Source organism: Coenobita brevimanus, chromosome 96, assembly GCF_032717465.1.
Source record: "Coenobita brevimanus isolate Jiangsu-jjx chromosome 96, ASM3271746v2, whole genome shotgun sequence".
NCBI classification, from domain to species: domain Eukaryota; kingdom Metazoa; phylum Arthropoda; class Malacostraca; order Decapoda; family Coenobitidae; genus Coenobita; species Coenobita brevimanus.
In genome coordinates this window covers 24,944,373-24,964,769 of record NC_137049.1, presented here as the reverse complement: position 1 = coordinate 24,964,769, position 20,397 = coordinate 24,944,373, and positions in this window count along the sequence as shown.

Sequence of the window (20,397 nt, the reverse complement as noted above, 5' to 3'; positions counted from 1 at the left end):
TTTCCTAGCTTTTACAGAGATACATTTTTGCTGGCATTTAGTGATTTTTTTTGGCGGCATGTACATATTTTTCTCGAGTTTTGTCCTCTAATATTTTTCCTCATTTTCTTTTTCCCCCAAATGGTAGTTCATTCCAAAGTATTTCATTATTTTTACAATTTTCTCGGAGTGTTGTTTTTCTGGTATTGTCTTTTTCTCCTGATATTTTTCGTCATTTTCTAGGATTGCTTTTCTTGGATTACCATTGCTCATTATTTTTCTCTTTCGTCGATTCTTTTATTATTTTATTTTTCCTGGTTGTTACATATTTCATTTTGTTTCAGGAATTCTTTGGACTTACAGTGTTTTCTCAAAGCCATTTTTTTTTCCTTTTTCCTGTTTTTTCAATAGATTTTCTTCTGAATCTTATTTTTTATTTGCGTGTTTCCAATACCCTTAACTTTTTTATTATCGATTCTTTTATATTCTTTTCCTAACTTTTTTTTCCGATTCTAGTATATACCATTTTCATTTCTCTGTTCACCATATTATTCTGTCTCTTTTTCGCCTTTTTTAAACCCAAATTTTTAATACTATATTCTTGAACTTTTTCTACACTATTTTATTCTATTTTCTTACTTTTTTCCTGTCTCCGTTTTTTTCTTTCTTGAGTGTTTCTTAATTAGTACCTCCAGAAAGAGATAACTCGTTACTCGCCTGACGTGAGGCCCTCAGGTTAGGCCTCCAGGTGGGGGAAAGGAGGGAGGGAGGGAGGAGAAGGAGAATAAGGAGGGAGGGTAGGAGGGAGGGTAGGAGGGGAAGGAGGGAGGAAGGGTAGCAGGGAAAGGGAGGGTGGCAGAGGAGTGGGGATGTGATGGTAGGGAAGGGGAGGGGTGGAGAGAGAGGTAAGAGGGTGGGGAAAAATAGGAGAGAGCAGGAGAGGAAAGGGGGAAGGAAGAGAGGAGGAGAGAAAAGGGAGTGGAAAGATAGGGGAGAGGAGGACAAGAAAAGAGTTGGAAAGTTTGGAGGAAAGTACAGAAGATTAAGAGACGGAAGGTATGGGAAGAAAAAGAGAAAGATAGAAGAATGAGGGGAAGGAATAAGACGGAGAATAGGCAAGGAGAGGAAAAGAAGGAAAGGAGAGGGGAGGGGAAGGGAGGGAATGGAAGTGAAAGCTAGGCAGCAAACAGTGGCGCAATGCAACAGATGATGGGGGGCGGGGATAGAAAAGAAGGTAAGAAATAGGAAAGAATTGGGAAAGAAAGAGAGAGAGGAGAGATATAGGAGAGAAGGGTATGCAGAGGGAGGGAAACAAATACGAGACGGAGGGTAAGGAAGGAAAGAGACGTTAGGAGAAGAGAAGGAATGGAAAAAAAAAAGGGGGAAGGGAAAGGGGGAGAAACAAAGGGAAGGAAAAACTGGTTGATGGGAGAACAAAAGATGGGGAGGGAAGGGAAGAGGAGGGAAGATATGGAGAGAGACGAGAAGAATATGGTAGTTAAAGGAAAGGATATAGAATGGAAGGTAGGAGGTAGGGAGGATGAAGAGGGGAGATCTTGCGTCTAAGCAGAAGGGATTAGGGATTATGGAAGTAAGAGAGAGAGAAGAAGGGGAGCTTAGAAGGAGGTAGGAAAGCATACAACATACGCACAGACAGAACGATAAGCACAAACACACAGACACGGACTCAGACGCTGAATTAAACACATACACTGACGCAGACACCGACGCAAACATCGACGCAGACAGACAGACAAACTAACAAACAGACAGACAGACAAACTAACAGACAGACAGACATAGACATATACGTAGACATAAAAGCAGATAAAGACACAAACAGATAGACACGGGCACAGACACCAACAGGGAAGTAAATAGACGCTAAGATAACCCACAGTGGAAATAATGAACAAAAGGGAAGAAGGAGGGAGAGAAAAGAGAGAAAGTAAATAGAAACAGGGGAGACGGACAGGCTGGGAGATAGATGAGGGGAGACACCGAGGACAAAAGAGAGGGGACAGAAGTTAATGCGTGGAGGAGGGGAGAGGAGAGGGGAAGAGGGGAGAGGGGAGAGAGAGGAAAGAGGGGAGAGAGGAGGGAGGGGTCAACAAGCGATGACAGAAGAACAAGGGGAAAAAATGGACGAGGTTAAAGGTTTACGACTTTACGGTGTAGGAGGTGATGGCAGGAGGGAGGGGAGGGGAGGGGAGAGAAGGGAGAGAGGTAAGTAGAAGGAAGAGGAAGGAAACTGGGAGGGAGGAAGAGGAAGGAAGAGATGGAGGCAGAGAAAGAAAAGGGAGGGAGACAGGTATTTAGAATACGCAGAGAAATGGGAAGTAGGGAAACTGAGGAATGGAAACTGTTGAGACTGAAAAGAGGCAGGGAGACGGGAGAGAAAGGGGAGGCAGAGAGCACCAAAGAGAAAAGAAAGAGAGAGAAAATGAAAGGGGGTAGGCAAAATAAAGAAGAGAAAAGGTAGGGGAAAAGTTATAAAGAGGAGAAAAGCAAAAGAGAAATGTAGAGAGAAAAGGGAGAAAGAATAAAGGCAGGTAGGAAATCAGGAGAGGAAGGGAGGAAGGAAAACAGAAAGGGGTATGGGAATACAGGCAAAAAAACAAGGGGAGAAGCAAAGAAAAACAGATAGTCGAACACAAACGTCAAAGTCTAGCACGAGAGAGAGAGAGAGAGAGAGGGAGGGGGGAAGGGAGGGAGGGAGAGGGGGAGAAAGAGAGCTGTGGCGTGGAGAAAGAGGACAAAATACGAGTATAAAAGGAAGTAAATGGCCAAAAAAAGAAAAAAAAGAAAAATAGGTCTAACAAGGTGAGGAAGGGGATGGAGGAGTTTCGAGAAAACCAAAGAAAGGTTATGTCACACACACACACACACACACACACACACACACACACACACACACACACACACACACACACAGTTTTTTTGTATTTACCCAGTGCACATAATTTCCAGTGGTTCCTTGTATCCCTCCCTGGACACTGGCGTGAGGGGTCCTACCAAGTTCATGACCCGAGGATGAGAACCGTAAAATTAAAGAAGCCACCCTTATATAAGCCTGCCTTGGTACTCACACACACACACACACACACACACACACACACACACACACACACACACATATGCTAGTACATGCCCACGAGTTTGTGTTTACATTAATGACTTCCGCTTTATATACACAGACACACATTCTGTATATACTGTACCTATATACATGTACCTCAGCCATTATTAGATAAACAGATAGACATTATCTATCTATCCATCTATCTGTTTATCTATCCATTTATCTATCTATCTATCTATATAGATAGATAGATAGATAGATAGATACTGTAGATAGATAGATATACATATATACATATATATATATATATATATATATATATATATATATATATTTGTTTATTGATTGATTGATTGATTGATTGATTTATTGGTTTATTGGTTTGATATATATAAAATTACAGATAATTTCTGGTAATTGTTTGAAATACAACGATGTTATTCGGACATGTTGCATTCAGCCAATCATCACCAACATGTCAAGTGCATCTTCGCCTCGATTAAAAAAATATATATATATATATATATAATTCAGTTGGTTTTGATTTAAATAAGTCACGTAGATTTGTTGTCCCCTCTCTCTCTCTCTCTCTCTCTCTCTCTCTCTCTCTCTCTCTCTCTCTCTCTTCATGCCTTTCTCCGCCAACTAAACAAAGTGAATATTAACCAAGCAATCGGGAGGAAAAATTAAATCCCCAACCCCTCCACATGATCTGGCTGGATTTGCCTAGGCCCGGATAAGCCTCGTCGGTGATTTTTTCCATATTTTTTGCTGCCCTCTTTTCTGATGTCCCTCCTCATCAAAGCCCCTCCCCCCCATGAGGGTGACACGAACCGTCCCTTCTGCACGCAAGCCGCTGGTCACCTGGTAATGTGAGGTAGACACTAGCTGATCAACTGAAGCCGTTATTTTTCCTTTTAATATTTCTAGTGATTATGTCAGTCACTTTAGTTTCTTCCTGTAACATTTCCTATTTCATTACATGCTACTCTGTGTAAATGCTTATTAGATTATAGGAGGAACGATTGATATGACATTAATAACTTTTCGATAATTATGGATGCAGTTCTTTTTAGTAAGAGTAATTTGTTTATTGTCAATGTTTGTATCATTGTCATGTATTATTATTATTATTATTATTGTTATTATTATGATTATGATTATTATTATTATTATTATTATTATTATTATTATTATTATCATTATCATTATTATTATTATTATTATCATTATTATTATTATTATTATTATTATTATTATTATTATCATTATTATTATTGTTATTATTATTATTATTATTATTATTATTATTATTATTATTATTATTACTGTCATCATCATCATCATCATCATCATCACAGTACTATCTTCTCTTTATTTTAGCACGTCATATCATCCCCCTCACATTTCTTTAAACTTGAGCGGAGGATGAAGTTTTGGTCACATAATGCTACTCAAGGAATAGAGATTGGTCACTTGTCTTATATATCCCTACTCATTAGCCTAGCCCTGGGCATTACGCTCCTCATAGGTCAGTAAAGGTGTAACATCACGTAACAATAGAAACATGCTAACCAACGCACATGACATTATACCTTTTCCTGTTACATCTTTGGTTACTTATTATATATAATTTTCTTCCCCACCAATGTGCACATAATTCTCTTTCTCACATTAATGGATACTTATTAAGAAATCCTTAGTAAGATTATGAAGTCTGAGGACACCTTAAATCTGGTGTATGGATTTTTTACTTTTTTTTTTTTTTTCATTCTGTGTTCATCTTCCGTAAAGAAAAATAATAATTCTGTGGACTACATAATGAAAGAAACTGTAGCTGACCACCAAGCATGATGTTACTTTCCTCCCCTGTCTCCTCCACGGGTACCTTTTTCTGATATTTAATACTTTTTTTTATTTTTTATTTTTTTAAGCGTAACTGTGCAAACCCATATCATCGGTTGCGTAAAGTGCTGAACAACAGCTGAAGAGAACACATGTGATTATCATTACCCCTGTCACGTCTCTGGCTGCATATTTTCTTTAATTTAATACCTCTGTTTGCCCTTGTTACTTTGTTATGTGATAAAGTTCCTGTCAGTTGTATAAGTGATGAAAGGGAAGGAAGATTACGTGTCTTCTACACATGATATTATTAACTTATCCTGTTACCTTAATGGATAATTTTTCTGATTTCATCGCGTGTAAATGCTAAAGTCAGTTTCGTTGTATGCGTAATGGAAGGCATTTACCCACCATCACACATGACATAATTACCTCTTCCTGTCACATGAATGATTACATATTTCCATCACAGCAGAGTTAGTGTTATTGTATTATGTGTAACTGTATAAGCCCATTTCGTCCATTACGTAATAAGAATAACAGTGCCTGACCACCACCCATTGTCATTCTTTTCTGGCTTGTTTATGGGAACCATTAAATATATATATATATCCATCCATCATCCAATCCTACGTTGCTCCATGAGGAGCGTAGGAGCCCGGGGCCAGGAAGTTGGTCTTGACATTTAAGATGAGAGTGAATATATATATATATATATATATATATATATATATATATATATATATATATATATACTATTCTATTCTGAGTTTTTATGTCAGCCCCTTATATAGGTTGCATACTCAGAAAAGCAATATCAGGCACCCACAGATTAGATAATTGCCTTTTCTTGCCATAGTTATGGTTATTTTTTTTTCCTATAGTGAAATAATTCTTTTTATCCTTAACTTCTATTGGGTCTAATTATGCAGGCACTTTTTGTTGGGTACGTAATATGAGTAAGAATAAATCGCCACACATGACAGTATTACCCTCTCCTGTCACTTCTTGGCTATAATTTTTTTGTCACAAGACTGTTTCTGAGTTATTTAATTTCATTTTGACTGAATCGGTCTTCCAGTTTCGTCGATTAATTACTGTTTGTAACAACAGCTGTCGATTACTCATTACATTACCTCGGTATCTCATCTTCAGCTTTTTTTTTTTAATTCTGTTTTTCTGTCTCCAAGAGACTTTACTCTCCCTACAAAATATTTTGAAACAGGAAAAATTACATGTGAGAGGTATTTCCTGTGTTGAATAAAATCGCCTGTAGGAAGCAAGACTAAACTAAGCCAGTGCATCATCGTGGTAAAGCACTGACCTTGCAATATAGTGGGGTCAATTCTTCCCATCTCCAGACGATTTCTTTCAGCATTGGATTTATTTTTCAAGCTACAGTGATCACATATAGCCATCATTATGCCCTCCTTGCTACGGGGTTTTCCAGGGCAGAAATCTAATCGTCTTGTAATAGCGAGAATTTATTACGGCTCTCTTACCATTCTCTGTGCTCTAGGCTACTTTCTCTATTGCATCTGTTACCTTCTGTATTACACTTTTTTCTTTCTCATCCATTGGCATCCTTTGGTCCTACACTAGACATTGTTTGGTCCTGACTTTGGCACCCCTTGGTCATAATTTGGGCATCCGTCGCTTCTCTCTTAAACGTTCTTTGGTCTTAGGTACCTAAACATCTTCCGCTGTAGTCGCTAAAGATTCACTGCTTAGTCAGACAAAACTGAACGTTAACCCCCTAACACTCGTGGGATAGTTGTCAACGTTTGACGTATGTGTGTGTGTGTGTGTGTGTGTGTGTGTGTGTGTGTGTGTGTGTGTGTGTGTGTGTGTGTGTGTGTGTGTGTGTGTGTGTGTGTGTGTGTGTGTGTGTGTGTGTGTGTGTGTGTGTGTGTGTGTGTGTGTGTGTGTGTGTGTGTGTGTGTGTGTGTGTGTGTGTGTGTGTGTGTGTGTGTGTGTGTGTGTGTGTGTGTGTGTGTGTGTGTGTGTGTGTGTGTGTGTGTGTGTGTGTGTGTGTGTGTGTGTGTGTGTGTGTGTGTGTGTGTGTGTGTGTGTGTGTGTGTGTGTGTGTGTGTGTGTGTGTGTGTGTGTGTGTGTGTGTGTGTGTGTGTGTGTGTGTGTGTGTGTGTGTGTGTGTGTGTGTGTGTGTGTGTGTGTGTGTGTGTGTGTGTGTGTGTGTGTGTGTGTGTGTGTGTGTGTGTGTGTGTGTGTGTGTGTGTGTGTGTGTGTGTGTGTGTGTGTGTGTGTGTGTGTGTGTGTGTGTGTGTGTGTGTGTGTGTGTGTGTGTGTGTGTGTGTGTGTGTGTGTGTGTGTGTGTGTGTGTGTGTGTGTGTGTGTGTGTGTGTGTGTGTGTGTGTGTGTGTGTGTGTGTGTGTGTGTGTGTGTGTGTGTGTGTGTGTGTGTGTGTGTGTGTGTGTGTGTGTGTGTGTGTGTGTGTGTGTGTGTGTGTGTGTGTGTGTGTGTGTGTGTGTGTGTGTGTGTGTGTGTGTGTGTGTGTGTGTGTGTGTGTGTGTGTGTGTGTGTGTGTGTGTGTGTGTGTGTGTGTGTGTGTGTGTGTGTGTGTGTGTGTGTGTGTGTGTGTGTGTGTGTGTGTGTGTGTGTGTGTGTGTGTGTGTGTGTGTGTGTGTGTGTGTGTGTGTGTGTGTGTGTGTGTGTGTGTGTGTGTGTGTGTGTGTGTGTGTGTGTGTGTGTGTGTGTGTGTGTGTGTGTGTGTGTGTGTGTGTGTGTGTGTGTGTGTGTGTGTGTGTGTGTGTGTGTGTGTGTGTGTGTGTGTGTGTGGGTGTGTGTTAACATTAATTTCGTTTTGTGAGCATTTGTCGTCTGGGAACTGGTCATGTGAACATTTGTCATATTGTCTTGTAAGCATTTGCCGTGTAAGCATTTGTCGATGAATATTTTTCTCGTCAACATTTATCATGTAAGCATAACACGTGTGAGCATTGGTCGTATAAGCAAATGTAGCGTGAACATTTTTTTTTTTTTTAAGCATTCGGTGTCTATGCATTTGCCTTGCTCGTAAATGTTGTCACACCACCCAGCCACATTGAGAAAGGGGAGTTGGGGAGGGGGGAACTGACAGGGAGAAGGGGAGGGAGGGAATTGACAGGGATAAGGGGAGTGGGGGAAAGGTGGAAGCTGGAGTAGGGGTGGGGGGACATGGTGGAGTAGGTGGGTTCGTTTATCTCACCATTGTCAGTCAAACCACCAATTTGCAGTGTCAACATAATTGCTTCCTGATAGCTTGTCGCCTCCTCGCTGCGCTTCGCTTCTCACACACACTGCCTCCGTATTACACACAGTCTTTGCCTTGCACACACTGTCTGTATCACACACTGTTCCTACATCTTACACTATTTCCGAATCACACTGTCTCATATTATAGTTGATATAAGACTTCAAAGTACTTCATGCTTTGCGTTTCTTTTCTTTTTTTTCTTTTTTCTCTTTCCTGTTACTTTCCCTTTTCTCGTCGTTTTCTCTCTTTTCTCTTCGTTTATTTTATTTTTTCTCGTCTTTTTCTTTTTCCCTACTAAACCATACTATGCTTCAGTATTTTATTCCTACTTATCATGGACATATTTTGCATCAGTAAGATACTAAAGGCTGTGGTCCCTATAATCCAAAGATGTCATTTTCATCTCAGTCTTGCCACTACCGTAAGATTTCATTCAGCTTTGGAAGAGTCCCCTGGTAGCGCAAAGGTTAATGAAGGCTGTATCTAATTCCACCAATTTAAAGACCTTCCTCGAATTTAATGACTTCAGGAGAGTATAGAGGGAAAAATATAAAAAAAATACTTCTTCATTTTCAAGGAAGTATTCCGTTCAACACTGTGGCATCTCTGTGCAGTGTAATCTTGCTTTTACCTGGCGTTTCTTCTTTACTAAAGGAGATCCCATTGTGGTAAAAGATTAATGAAGGTTACGTAACCCTGCAAGTACTATATTTTGAAAACTATTGATATGTATATCTTAGGCTGAATAAAATCGCTAAGGGATAACAAGATTAAGTTTAAAAATACAGTACATCAATTTCCTTAGGCTATTACTCTCCTCCATAATATTTGTTTTCTTAAAATAAAATACATCTGTAATTTGCATGGGGTATTGTTAATCTCAGCTGAATAAAATCATCAAGCGTTCAATAGCATAAAATAATGGCTCAGATTACAGAAGGTATAATGGTACCAGTATTAACACTCTCAGGCCTCTACAATCACTGAGCTAAATAATATCGTCCGGCCTTAGCTGCTGTAGAATACTGGAGTTGACCCTATCATGACTGGTTTAATATTCTAATGTATGGTGTTTGTGTGTGTTTGTTTGTGTGTGTGTGTGTGTGTGTGTGTGTGTGTGTGTGTGTGTGTGTGTGTGTGTGTGTGTGTGTGTGTGTGTGTGTGTGTGTGTGTGTGTGTGTGTGTGTGTGTGTGTGTGTGTGTGTGTGTGTGTGTGTGTGTGTGTAATATCTATATACTCTGCATCGGTAACATAGAAAAGGATGTTGAAGGTGCAATAAACGAAGTAAATATCTGAAGAAGAGGTATTACTATATCTTCAACATCCTCACCAATACACAGATATAGTCACTGGCCCGCAACGTTTCTGGCTGTGCTTAGATACGCTTGGTGTCTGACGGCGCGTGACGTGAAGTAAAAGAGCAAGTGTGATTGATGTGAAGATTGATGTGAAATAAAAGAGCAAGTGCGATTGGTGTGACGATATCGGGAGTAAATACTCTCTCTTTATCTCACGCATGTTCTGTCTGTCTGTCTCTCCTCTGACACCACATTCCGTGAGATTGTTAAGAGAAAATATAACTCAGGTGCCTCCTCGGAAATTATTTAGCGTTACTGAGTACCATGTAAACAAGGAAGTGGTTTGGTAGCTAGTGTGTACTGTCAGTCTGTCTGTCTACCTGTCTGCCTGTCTCTTTCCTGACGCTGCATCCACTGAGAGGTAGTTTCGGAAAAAAGGATTACCATTTTATTTTGCATTTGCCTAGTAAAGATCCCTCAGTACCTCCCATCTCTTACATGCTCTCCAGCTTTACGGTAGAGAGATGGTAACTCTTGGACCTTTATTTTGATTGGCTAGAGAAACTCCCTAACACCTCTTCTTTGTCTGTTTGTTATTGCATGTTGCATATAAATTGTCTGTTGTGATTTGAATGTAGAGTATAAACAGATACTTGACAATATTGATGAGTGACATGATAAATTAATCGCCAAGGATGACGTGTTTCTGGGACTCCTTAACCGACTGAAATACGATCATTACCGGGGAGGCGTATTTTTGCAATTTGTTCTCTCTGTTATTGGTATATTTTATTCGGTTTAGGAGATTCTTCTGTTGGAGTCCATTTTCCGATCCTCAAGTTGAATAGGGGGATTGAGTGCGCGATGGAGCAAAGATTCTGGTCGACTGATTGGTGGATAGATAATTGTGTGGTCCGTTTCACTAAACATCTTTTTGATAAGCCTTTCAGATTGTCCGGTCATTTTCTTATCTTGTTTTCAATTCTACTTCGCCCTGCCATTAGCTGGAAAAGAGTGGCAGGATATTGATGATGATGATGATGATGATGAACACAGAGACAGCCTCCACCAGCCATATACCAATCTCCTTCCCCATCACAGCCCTTCCCATGCCTCCCTTCTGCCTCCCCGTCCTCATTAATTCAGGTCCTTCCTCCCCTCTAAATAAAATCACCTTCCCCTTCCCTTCCACCTTTCTTTCCGCTTTCCATACAATATTCCTCCATCCCCTCAGAATTAAATCTCCCTGGTACTTCCCCCTTCCCCTTCGGCTTTTCTCCCCCTCTCCTTTTCCATAAAAATTCTCATTGCCCTCCTCCCGAAGCCTTTCCCCATCTCCTTTTCCTCCTTCCTTCAACCTCTTCCTCCTTCCCTCTCTATCCTTTCACAGTAACCTCAGTTCATTCACTCTTCCCTCTCTTTGCCCTTCCATCACCTCTCCCTTCATCCCTTTCCTCCCTTTTCTCTACTATAATACATCATCTTACTTTTCCCCTCCTTTACTCTCCAGTTTCTCATACCTTGTTCTCCTCGCCTTCCCTTTTCTGTTCCTTCTTTCTCCTCCTTTCCATTGAAAAATCGTATTTCCATTCCACTCTTATCTTCCTTCCCCTACCCATACCCCTTTCCTCCCATCTCCTCCCTCCTCTCTTTGGCTCCCATCCCCACTCTCCCTTTCACCTTCCTTTTCTCTCCCTTCCTCCTTCTTCCCTTGCCTTACTTTGTCTACGCCTTACCTCTTCCTTCCATAAAATTCAGCCTTCCCAACCTTACTTCCTCTACCATCTCCTTCTTCCCCCCCACATTTTTTTCCGTCAGCCTTTTCTGCCTCATTTCCTCTCTTCTCCCCTCCTCTCCTTCTTCCTCCTTCCTTTAACACCCTCTTCCGTCTCCCATCCCATAAACATCCCCTTCCTTCTGCGACTTCCTTCATCTCTCATCTCATTCCCGTTCCCCATCCACCTATTCCCGTCTCTCTATTCTCCCTCAGTCCTTCGATCTCCCGCTCTGCTTCATCTCCCTCCCAGTCCATAAAACCACCTCACCTCCTTCTCTCCCCTTCACTCCTTCTGCTCCCTCTCTTCCTATCCCTCTTCCCTCTACCCTTCCATAAAATACTACCTTGCCTCTCCCCCTCTTTTCACTCTCCTCTGCCATACTCTCTCCCCTCACCCACGTCCCTTATAAAATTCCCCTCGAGTGCAAATGACAATCAGCTAAGATGTCTTCCAGCCACTCCACCACTACCACCAACTCACAAGGGGGTCATCCAAACACCCCTCAACCTTTCCTTCCTTCATCCATCTACTTTTCCTCCCTCCTCACCTCCTCTTCTCTCCCATCTCCCCAGTTTTACTCTCTCTTTTCCCCCCTCCCTTTCTACCGTTATGTACAGTACCCTCCCTTATCCTTGAAACACCCTTCATCCCACCTTTTACACAGCTCATTTCCTCCCTCTTTACCTCCTCTTCTCCCCTTTCCTCCTTAACCTTGCTCCCTTTCCCCTCTCCTTTTCTCCCCCTGTCTTCCCTCCGCCTTTCTTCAAATACCATCCACCGCTTCTTTCCTTCTTCGCTTCCTATTTTTCTCCCCATTCCCTTTTCCTTTTTCCTCCACCCCCTTCTTCCTTCTTTACCTTCCTCCCTACTTCTTTTCCTCAGTTTCTCTCCCTTCCTTTTCTCCCTACCCCATCCCCGTCAGTACGCCCCTCACATCCCTCTCACCCCTATTTTCCTCCTTCCCTCTCTCTTCTCTCTCCTTCCTCTTCATTCCTGTGCTCCCCTACTTCCTCTCAGTTTCTGCTCTTTTTTCCCGTACCTTCCTTTCTTAACCTGTTTCCCTCCTCGATATCTCTCTCTCCCTCAGCTTTACCATCCTCTGCCTCTTCCGTCCTCCTATTTATTCTTTCCATACTTCCCTAGCTTCCCTTCTCTCCCTTCCTCCCACCTCCCTTCCTCCCATCCGATAACCCTTTCTCCCTCCTACTCCTACAGGTATTTGCTCCCTCTAATCTCCCCCTCCCCCTTATCTTAACTTTCACCTCTCGTTTCTCTCAAGTCCCTCTTTTGTTTCATCGCCTCCTCACCCCATCTTCTCTCCTTCCATTCTTTCACTCTCACCCAGCCCCACTCCTTTCCCAGCCCTCACACTCTTCCACTTTTCTCCCTCTTCTTCTCATTTCTCCTTCCTCTCTCCTCTCTCAGTCCTCTCCTTTTCCATTCTCCCTTTCTCTCCCATCTAACAATACCATCCTCATTTCTATCATCTCTGCCATAAACTCCTATACTCCCTTTCTGTCACCCCTACCCTCTCCCTCTCTCTTCTCCCTCTCTCCTCTCTCTCTCTCTCTCTCTCTCTCTCTCTCTCTCTCTCTCTCTCTCTCTCTCTCTCTCTCTCTCTCTCTCTCTCTCTCTCTCTCTCTCTCCTCCTCTTTGTACCCCCTCCTCCCTCCCACCACCTACAAAAACCGCATTATAGGAGCAATTGGAGGACGGGAATCGAAGCCATGAAATTTATACCCTATTTGGAGAACTTCTTGCCGTACCCCACAAATTACACCGACACGTATTCTCCGCCTTGACACGCTCCTTAGCACCTTTTTCTTACCTTTTTTTTTTTTTTTTTTTTTTTTTTTTCTTTTTTTTTTTTTTTGCATATGGTACACTCTTTTCTTCTATGTTTTCCACGTCTAATGCTTCAAGGTTATAGGATGTAATTAAACGTACAGGAGTCTATCAAGGTGTAATATTATGTAAAGGTAAATCGGTAAGGAAGGGGTCCAAGAAAGTCTCCTGATCTTAAAACTTACATGTTTAAGGGAAGTTCCTATTCCTGAGCTGTGGAAAAACGGCTGAGTAATTTATTTGCGCAATTATTCGTTTATGCACTTAATTTTTAGCTATTCATTGGCTGATTGATTGATTTTTACACCATTTCGTTGCTGTTCATGCATTTACGTATTTTTTCTTATCCGAAAGTGCAAGCATGTGAAGTTAAGCATTATCATTCACTACACAATAGATTGTATACTGAGAGGCATTACATCTTAAATAACAACTACAAGTATTTTGTTGAGTTGTACTTTCATCTTATAAGGATATAAAAGGCTGGCGGTACTTTGTGGTAATCATTAGTATTTTTTTAGTTTTTTCTTCTTCTGTTCATCTTCTGTAAAAAAAAAATAATAATAATAATAACAGTCTCGGGATGTACTGGTTGCTTTCTAGCTCCCTTGTTGTGGTAATGAGGGCAAATGATGAGGGACAGTCGTTCAAGGCCGGACGTATGGGAGCGAGACATCTTTTTTGGAGTGTAGAAGAGTTAGTTGTATAGTGCATGGTGTGTATGTGCGTGTGTGTGTGTGTGTGTGTGTGTGTGTGTGTGTGTGTGTGTGTGTGTGTGTGTGTGTGTGAGAGAGAGAGAGAGAGAGAGAGAGCACCCTTTGACCACAAGCTGTTACACCAGTTGCATTCACGTCATTCTTTTTTACTGTATGTTCAAAGTATAATAAGTGTTTTTATCGGCCGTGTGCATGTGTTGTACCGGTAAAGCCATCAGCCTACATAATACGTCAGCAATGTGTGTACCTTTGTGCTTGTGTGAGTGTTGTGAAAGCAGGTGTGTGTGTGTGTGTGTGTGTGTGTGTGTGTGTGTGTGTGTGTGTGTGTGTGTTTAAAAACTGAGTCTAGGTAAATACACAAGCTTCACTGAGTTCCTTATCATTTTTCACCTGGCCCTCCCGCCATCGTAATCACCTGCCGCCTCTATACAGGACCACTGAAAGGCCCAGGTGTGTTCGAGGTCTTAGGCGGGGACCCTTTGAACTGATCCTGGGTAACCTTTAATGAGGTTAGGGTCAGGGGGTGCTGGGGGGAAAGGGGGAAGAGAGGGGGGGGATGGAGAAGGAGAGGGAGGAACAGAGAAAGCACAGAGGTGAAGATACCGAAGGAAGTTGAAAGAAGGAAGGAAAAGTAGGGAGAAAGAAGAAAGTTGAACAAAGGAAAAAGAGGGGTATAGAAACAGGAAGAAGAGGGAAAAAGGCAAGGAAAAGAAAAATGAGAGAGAGGGGAAGAAGTAGGGGTGAAGGAGATGGGGACAGAAGAGGGGAAACAGAGAGGGAAGAGGGAGAGACAGAGGAAGGAGGTGAGAAAAGACTGGACAGGAAGAGGGAGGTTTGATTGATTAAAATCCCTCATCCTGACAGCGTAATGTAAGACGAAGGGAAGGACGAAGGTGAAAGAGGGGAAAAGATGGAAAGAACGGAAAACTGAAGGGGAGAGAGAAAGGGAGAGAGGAAGAGATAGAAGGGAAAGATGGAGATAAAGGGGTAGAGGAAAGGACAGAGGGAGAGTGAGGGAGAAAAGTGAAAAGGGAGAGGAAAAAACAGAAAAAGGAAAGGGAAAGAGAGACGAAGGAGGGCGGGAAGACAGAACGAGAGGCACAGGGAGAGTGAAGCAGAAGAGGGTGAGAAAGAGAAGAAGAGGACCAAATGAAGAAGGGTGGGAGGTGGAATACTGAAGAAAGGGGGAAAGAAGAGGAAAGAGAATGAGAGGGGTAGAGAAAAGGGGGAGAGTGCGGAATGGAGAGGATCAAAGGGAAAACAAGGGAAATGGATGAGTGAAAAGAGAAATAAGGGTGAGAGAGAGAGGGGGGGTGAGGGAAGACAGAGAGAGGTAGAGAAAGAGACAGAAGAAGGAGAGGAGAAGAAGACAGAAGTGATGATGCAGGGGGAGAGAGATGAGGGAGGAATTGTGAGAAAAAGAGGAAGAGGAGAGAGAGAGAGAGAGAGAGAGAGACGGATAGACAGACATACAAGAGACACACAGACAGACCAGCAGAAAGACATAGAAAAATGATCAAGAGAACGATAAAAAAAAAGAGAGGTAAGGATGGAAGGGGGGAAGGAGGGAAGGGGGAGCAGGTAGGAACTTGCCAGTGAAAGAAAACTCACCCTCTTTTTCTATCGCTTATCATCCCTTAATGTTGTTGATCCCACATATGAGAGTCAGGGGGAGATCCAAGCCCCTTCACACACGCGTTAGCTTTTTTCCCCGCCTAATTGAAAGGCTCTGATTATTAAAGCTTTGACTTTCACGACGATCACCCTTTTTTCTGCCTGTTCATGTTCTCCCCCTTTCGTGCCGCTCAAAGTCAATGAAAAAGTCAAAGGGTTCAAAGCCGGGTTAGTAAAGGAGGTAGAAATCAAGGAAGTCAAGAAGTCATTGCCAAGGAAGTGATAAGCAAGGATGTTGGTCAAGATAGTCGAATTCAAGGAAGTCAAAACCAGTGAAGTCAAGGATTTTAAAGAAAAGAGAATCTAGGGTGTAAAAACTATGGAAGTTAATGCCAAGGATGTTAAATTAAGGAAATCAAGTCCAGAAAGTAAAAGTATAAGAAATCATGGAAGTCACTACCATGAAGTGATGATACCCTTACGTATGTTCCCACTGTCAGCTAATTCCAGTGACATGGAGGCGTGCTTGCTCTTCACACACACACACACACACACACACACACACACACACACACACACACACACACACACACACACATCACAAGACCTCTTCCACTTTCACATGCACAGCTCTCACTACAGGCGATCCTTTCTCTCTCATACCTAGCCAGCATGGGGATGAGATGAGTTCTGGTCATCACTCTCCCTCCGAGGAAAAGTCCGGTAAATCATTGTATCTCAAATGGGCTGATCCTGATAAAGAGAACACAACCCGAATACCACACCACTTAGAGTACCCCATATGAAAAGGAATTGAATTATCTCTTTTACATATTCTTCCTAAATACTGATAGTAAATTTATTCTGATTTTTTATTTTGAAGTGAGGGTTAGAAATGAAAGATAAAAAAAAAGTCACATATACAGAATTAAAATATATAAGTTATGCAAGTCCCCCTCTACTCGTACTCAGCGATGGGTGGTGGTCATCTGGGTAAGACTGGGAAAATTACAGGACAGTCTCTCTCTCTCTCTCTCTCTCTCTCTCTCTCTCTCTCTCTCTCTCTCTCTCACACACACACACACACACACACACACACACACACACACACACACACACACACACACACACACACACACACACACACACACACACACAGACAGTCACGCCAACTTTCACTCAGAGGCAACTTGCTAATGCGAGTTTATCCCTGGTGAATCAGACCCCGAGGTTACCGGCCAGGCGAAATTGAAGACCAGGAACAGTGTGCATGAGAGACAGACAGACAGACAGACAGATAGACATACAGAGACAGACAGACAGACAGACAGACAGAGACAGAGACAGGCAGACAGACTGAGAGACAGACAGAGAGACAGACAGAACAGAAAGACAGAGAAAGACAGAGACAGAAACAGAGACAGAGACAGAAACAGAGACAGAGACAGAAACTGAGACAGAGACAGATAAACAGACAGACAGACATTAACAGGTAAATACTTAGACAGAGGAGGAGAATAAAGTCAGTGTAAATGGGAAAATGTGTGTGTGTGTGTGTATGTGTGTGTGTGTGTGTGTGTGTGTGTGTGTGTGTGTGTGTGTGTGTGTGTGTGTGTGTGTGTGTGTGTGTGTGTGTGTGTGTGTGAGAGAGAGAGAGAGAGAGAGAGAGAGAGAGAGTAGTGTGCTGTGGAGACTAATGAGAAAGAACAGTGTGCATGGAAAATTAAAGCGTACGAACGGTGTCTCTGGAGAACTGAAGAGAAAGAGAGCAACTGGAAGAATACTGTGTTTGGAGACTTGAAGTGAAAAAGGGGTAAATTTAAAAACACTGATTTAAGGGAAGTATGGAGGGAGAAAGTCACTGAAAGAATACTGTCACTGGAAAAGAAAAGAAAGAAAGAAAGAAAGAATAAGAGCAAGTGGAAAAATATCGTCCTGAACCTAGCAACCCAAGAAGTATTTAAAAAGCGGAAGGTAAAATAACTTGCAAAAATATTTCGAAAAGCTAAAAAGAAAGAAAGAAATAACAAAAGGTCACAGGCCTTCAGAATGTCGTGTCTTATAAAGGACGTCAAGTAAAAGAGATTCAATTAAAAGTCTTTACTGTAAAATTTACCTTTGTACGAGTGAAAATGTTGGGTGATGGTAAAAATATACTGAAGATGGTTGTTCAAGAGCTGGCCAGTTAAGTATATGAAAAGATTATATTAATGGTTACGTCTTACTGAAAGTAGTAAAGAAAAATGGGTGAGAAAAATTTGTCAGATGTAACGTGCTTGCAATTAATGATAAAGTATGCAAGGGAATAGTTCGAAAATTCATTGTCCGCTCTATTTGGTATTTTAATGAGTGTGATGCAATAAATATTTCAACAGAGAGAGAGACTGGGGGGAGGGGCTGTGAGACTGAAACTTAAAAAGGAATTAATAACAGGGGGACCTTGATTCCAAAACCACTTTCTATGATATAGCTGGGTGTGACAAATTCTCTCTCCCCATCACACACACACACACACACACACACACACACACACACACACACACAGCTCCACGCCAAAATTATTTGCGTGGAGTCCTTCTACGCAGAGGCCGTCAGGAGCTTGACGACTTGGCCTGCATCCAGTTTTTTGCAATAATAATATGATATTTTGAACACGTATACGCAATAAATTTTATCACGTCATAACTGCGAGCATCCGGCATCCCCTAGACACAAAACATCGTATCCAAAGCACACACACACACACACACACACACACACACACACACACACACACACACACACACACACACACACACACACACACACACACACACACACACACACACACACACACACACACACACACACACACACACACACACACACACACACACACACACACACACACACACACACACACACACACACACACACACACACACACACACACACACACACACACACACACACACACACACACACACACACACACACACACACACACTGCGAACTAGTCAATGTTTCAGTAGCGTAATGAAAGAACGATGTTAATATTTTCACCCAGCATAACGGCAAATCACTCCCTTTATCAATTAGCCGTTTATATAAAGTTCCTAATTCTTTCACGGCTTCCTGTGAATTTAGCTGAAAATGAATGAAATCGTCCCAAGGCAGGAAAGTAACTAAACAAGACGTCTTAGCAGTGAGAGGGATCAGACGAGATGCTCATGATATTTCAAACTGGTCAGAATTTAATATTCTTCTGATGGGTTGGGTGAAGAGTGCTGGATTGAGACAGACAGACAGACAGAAAGAAAGAGGCTGAGAAAGAGGCATAAACACAGAGAATGACAGATAGGCAGACAGAGAGAGGGACTGAGAAAGAGGCAGGCAGGGAGACAGAAACACAAAAAGACGCAGTGACAGAAACACGGACAGACAGACAAGCAGAGAGAGAGAGAGAGAGAGAGAGAGAGAGAGAGAGAGATACTTTACATTTAAGACTTCTGAGAATTCTTAAGGTGTGGCGCTTGCTATTGTGTCCCCTGACTTTAATGCTCTTTTTGAAGAAATAAGAGTTACACTGGAGGAAAAGTATTGCAGAAAGAAAGCCTGGCACTTCTTTTGATATGAGAAAGTAAAAATCAGTGACTTTATCAAAGCACTGGATAAATGGAGCAGATGTATTGAAGAAAGAAAGCCTGCCATTTCTTTAAACAAAAGAAAGTAAAAATCACTTACTTTATCAAAACAATGGATAAATAGACAGAAACGTAAGGACGGATGGATTGAAAGATAGAGACAGAATAATAGATAGAGATGGATGGGTAGGTGTAGATGTACTGTATAGATTGATTGATTGATTGATTGATTGACTGATAATGATAGGTACGTAGGCAGGTAGGTAGGTAGGTAGGTAGGTAGAGAGAGAGAGAGAGAGAGAGAGAGAGAGAGAGAGAGGGGGAGGGGGAGGAGGAAGAAACTGAGTTTATAAATGACTAACAGCAAATTTTCTTAGTAATAACAAAGGTTAGTGTCCACAACAAAGAGAACGAGAATTTTATCCGGGAATTCAGGAAGAAATATACTCTAACCTCACATATTGATTTTTTTTTTCTGTCCAGTCCAATTTGCTCAATCCGCTACCAAAACTCCACAAAAGTACTGAGACTGAACTTGCCAAATGTGACGGTAGTTGTTTATGGCCCTGAAAAAAATTAAAGAAAAATAAGAAAAGAAAAAAGGGGGAAAAGAGAAGAAAAAGAAAGGATAAGAAAAGAAAAAGAGAGGAAAAGAAAAGAAAAGAAAAAGAAAGCAAAGGAAAAGAAAATGAAAGGAAAAGAAAAGAAAAAGACAGGAAAAGAAGAGAAAAGAAAAAGGAAAGGGAAAGAAAAAAGTCAAGCTTCTTCATCTGTTTGTCCGAAAATGTGACTAAAATGACTCGTTTGATGACTAAATATCATAATCAGTAAAACAGTAAATTATGACTAAACTGACTTACTAACTCACCACATCATATATAATCATTTTTTTTTTACTTATGAAAGAAAAGAGAAGAAAAAGTCTAGCTGCTTAATATGTCTGGCCGAAAATGTGACTAAAATGACGCGTTTGATGACTGAATATCATAATTAGTCAAGCAGTAAATTATGACTAAACTGACTCACCATCTGTCCACATCACATACAGTATGATCAGTTTCACCAAAGTTTATGACCAATTTAAATCAAGCTCATCAATCCAGTGACGTACCAAAATGTTCCACTGCACCAGTAAAGTTCCTCAGTACCAGTAAAGTTCCACAGTACCAGTAAAGGTCAACAGTACCGAGAAAGTTCCACAGTACCAGTAAAATTCCACAGTACCAAGAAAGTTCCACAGTACCAGTAAAGTTACATAATGCCAATAACGTCTCACAGTACCAGTAAAGTTCCACAGTTTCAATTAAGTTCCACTGTACCAAAAACGTTCCACAGTACCAAAAACGTTCCACAGTACCAAAAC